Source organism: Zalophus californianus, chromosome 12 (assembly GCF_009762305.2).
Source record: "Zalophus californianus isolate mZalCal1 chromosome 12, mZalCal1.pri.v2, whole genome shotgun sequence".
NCBI classification, from domain to species: Eukaryota; Metazoa; Chordata; class Mammalia; order Carnivora; family Otariidae; genus Zalophus; species Zalophus californianus.
In genome coordinates this window covers 104,802,423-104,805,704 of record NC_045606.1, presented here as the reverse complement: position 1 = coordinate 104,805,704, position 3,282 = coordinate 104,802,423, and the positions used below count along the sequence as shown (strand labels likewise).

Below are 3,282 nucleotides of genomic sequence, written 5' to 3'. Positions count from 1 at the left end.
TTTTAACTAATCACAGATGAAGTGACTAACAGGCTAATTAACCTGTCCAAGCCTCACCCTCCTGATCTATGAAGTGGGAGGAATAACATCTTAGACATGAGGGTGTTGCAAGGATTACATTTTATACATTTCAAATTGCCTGGTGAGTATAAATACTCAATACATGTTAGCTGGCATTAATAATATCATTTCAGTAGTATGAAAATACTGTAAGAAATATACAGAATTCTCAACTGGCTGTCTCTTAAAGATGAGGAGGGAACAGCAACAATTTTAATTTCCTTTTTTTATACTTTCTCCTGTGTTTCAAGTGTTCTTATAGTGATCATTTATTATTTTTGTAATAAAAAATTAGTTGTTTTTAGGCAGCCATGGGTGTGCTCAGGCTTCAGAAGAGGCTTGCCTCCAGTGTCCTCCGCTGCGGCAAAAAGAAGGTCTGGTTGGACCCCAACGAGACCAATGAAATCGCCGATGCCAACTCCTGTCAGCAGATCTGAAAACTGATCAAAGATGGGCTGATCATCCGGAAGCCTGTAACTGTCCATTCCCGGGCTCGGTGCTGTAAAAACACTTTGGCCCGCCGCAAGGGCAGACATATGGGCATTGGTAAGAGAGAAGGTACTGCCAATGCTCGGATGCCTGAGAAGGTCACCTGGCTGAGGAGGATGAGCATTCTATGCCGGCTACTCAGAAGATACCGTGAGTCTAAGAAGATCGACCGCCACATGTGTCACAGCCTGTACCTGAAAGTGAAGCGTAACATGTTCAAGAACAAGCGGATTCTCATGGAACATGTTCACAAGCTGAAGCTGACAAGGCTCGCAAGAAGCTTCTGGCTGACCAGGCTGAGGCCTGCAGATCTAAGACCAAGGAGGCTTGCAAGCGCCGTGAAGACCAGCTCCAGGCCAAGAAGGAGGAAATCATCAAGACTCTGTCCAAGGAGGAAGACACGAAGAAGTAAAACTCCCTCTCTTTTGTCTGTACATAGTGGCCTCGGCAGTAACACAGATCAGTTATTCAATAAAACCAACCTTTATCTGCTTCAAAAAAAATTAGTTGTTTTTAAAAACTATTTTTAAAGAATATTTTTCATGGAGACAAGCTGATGAGATAAAGTAAAAAATGCAGGAAAAATTATACACATACCATAAAATCTCTTTCTTTGATTTCTATGTAGGAGCATAAATCAAAGACTGAATTGAAGTAAAACATGATGCTTGGTTTCTTTTTTCTATACTTCTATTTATTTAAGGAATTTTCTCAGTGCAATGTTTTGTAATGAGAAAAGAACACCAAAGACAGTCAGACCAATCAGTTCCTCATTATTCACGGATTCCGTATTTGTGAATTTACCTACTTGCCAAGATTCACCTGTAACCCCAGACTCAGTAGGGGACAGCGTTCGGGGGGTGCTCCTGGACGTGCGCAGGGCTGCACGCGGTCGAGCTGCCTGGCCTCCCCTTCCCAGCTCTGCTTTCTGGTTTCAGCGCATGCTGTGAACGGGTGTCCCTTTCGAGGTCTAGTTAGTGTCGCCTGTTTTCCATGTCATGTTCATGCTGGTGTTTCCCTGTTCAGCAGCCGCCGGGCTTGGGGCTGCGTGCCGTCTGGGGTTCCTGAACCCGAGAGGCTGCTTGTGCCCACAGGGGAAACGCATGTGTTAGGGAAGCTTCCTGAGGCCAAGTCACAGTGCTGCTGTTGGCGTGAGTGTGGCCTTAGTGAGCCGACCGTGTGTATCCCATGAAGTGTCTTAAGCAGAAACACACATAAATAAGATGCTGCGCTCTCCAGCTGACGAAAATGTTGTGACCAGAGCCTCGTAGGAACCCAGCGCCGTGTGTCTCCTGGGAGCCACGGCCTGGCTGTCCCTGAGTCAGCAACTTTCTAGAACATGAGTAGGCACGGTGACTAGTGAGACCCGACTGTACATAGTTTGGGTTTCATGTCACGGGCACTGGGAGCCCAGAGCAGAGTCATGAGGGTCCGGCCCCGAAGCAGCTCCCGATCTGAGCCCCTCTCGCGGCCTCGCCCGCGCCTGCCCTGGTCCTCTCTCCGGGGCACCTGCTGCCTCTTCACCACTCACCGCCAGATTGCTGTGTCCTTGCAACTCTTCTGCCCGTTGCCCCCCCACTGGTATCTTGTTTCCTCTACTGATGGTCAGCTTCCTTCCCCCACCTTTTGGGCGTCGCAGAGCGGAACCACCTGGGGGCTGAGCCGAGCCGGCATCTTCAGTACCCTGGTGGCTGGCCAGGGCCGGGCTCACCAGCTGACACCTGCCTGGGCCGTGCTCCACCCATGGAGCTGGGCTGGTGGCGCCGGTGGGGCCCCGGTCTCTTGTCTCGCTCCCTCGGACTGCGGGGCAGGGCCGGGCGCTGGCCTTGGGCTCACAGAGAGGCAGATGTGAGCGTTGGCTGCTTGGGAAAACTTTGACGGGGAAAATGAAACCCTTGCCCTGCTCTTCTTATAAAAGCATGTGCAAATTTATTCTTTTCTTTCCTCGTCTACTCAAAATGTTCAAAAAGTGACACTCCACGGTGAGATTAGCTCTGAGCGGACCCTCGTGAATGGCAGGCCCTTCCATGTGGACACAGCATGTCCCCAAACCAACGCAGCTACCCCTCCCCTGAGTCCAGACAAGCCGCTTCCCCTAGAGCTTCCTGCAGCCACCATCGAGATTCAATACTCGGCCTCCCGCCAACCCGTTCTCGCCCAGAGGATGGAGATGGGCACTGTCCCACAGGCTCAGCGTGTGAGCCTCATGTGTGCTTATACATTCAGTAGTAACCACCATAAACAAAGCTTTTTAAAAAGCAGAGTGAAGGGGCGCCTGGGTGGCTCAGTCGTTAAGCGTCTGCCTTCGGCTCAGGTCATGATCCCGGGGTCCTGGGATCGAGCCCCGCATCGGGCTCCCTGCTCCGCGGGGAGCCTGCTTCTCCCTCTCCCACTCCCCCTGCTTGTGTTCCCTCTCTCGCTGTGTCTCTCCCTGTCAGATAAATAAAATCTTAAAAAAATAAATAAAAATAAAAAGCAGAGTGAAATTATCTTAATGATATAGTCTATCTTGCTCAATATATTATATGAAACATTACCTTTCAGCATGCCGCCATTATAGAAATTCTGAATGAGATGCTGTCCATCCTTATTATCCAGGTCTTCGGGATCCACGCCTGCAGCTCCGATGAGCCATGTTCGGGGCGTCAGCCGCTCCTCTGGCCTCGGCCACCATGTCAGGCAGACCCTGGACAGTCAGGCGTGCTTTGCTAACTGCTCAGTTCCGAAGAATTG

General features: G+C 50.2%; 1 pseudogene; it reads left to right on the top strand.

Moving 5' to 3' along the window:
- Positions 1 to 371: 371 nt before the first annotated feature.
- On the top strand, positions 372 to 961 carry LOC113911703 (annotated as a pseudogene).
- The last annotated feature ends 2,321 nt before the right edge of the window (positions 962 to 3,282 follow it).